The sequence below is a fragment of the Nematolebias whitei genome, chromosome 15 (genome assembly GCF_014905685.2).
Source record: "Nematolebias whitei isolate Nwh7 chromosome 15, NemWhi1, whole genome shotgun sequence".
NCBI lineage: Eukaryota > Metazoa > Chordata > Actinopteri > Cyprinodontiformes > Rivulidae > Nematolebias > Nematolebias whitei.
In genome coordinates this window covers 19,699,135-19,699,435 of record NC_056512.1, presented here as the reverse complement: position 1 = coordinate 19,699,435, position 301 = coordinate 19,699,135, and the positions used below count along the sequence as shown (strand labels likewise).

At 53.2% G+C, this 301-nt stretch overlaps 1 protein-coding gene across 1 annotated transcript in view; it reads left to right on the top strand.

The window, feature by feature from the left end:
• LOC119421069 (protein KRI1 homolog) overlaps positions 1-301 on the top strand; it is a 1,486-nt gene that overhangs the window by 766 nt on the left and 419 nt on the right. The window lies entirely within an intron of this gene.

Genomic DNA, 301 nt, shown 5'->3' with positions numbered 1-301 from the left:
ACAGCTCCACGAGCAGCAGGTTGGGACCTGCACTTGGTTCTCGAAGCGCTGTGCTGCCCTCCTTTCGAGCCTCTGACGCAGGCAGACCTCAAGTGGCTTTCATGCAAGACTGCTTTTTTGTTTGCTATTGCCTCAGCAAAGAGGATCAGTGAGCTACATGCTCTGTCAGCCCCTCATGTCTCAGGTGGGGCCCTGAGGGCTCTTGTGTTACCTTGTGACCAAACACTGCATTTGTACCAAAGGTGTCATCTCACCCTCACTGTAACCAATTGTTGAAGCTGGCACGTTTTCAGCCTACGCC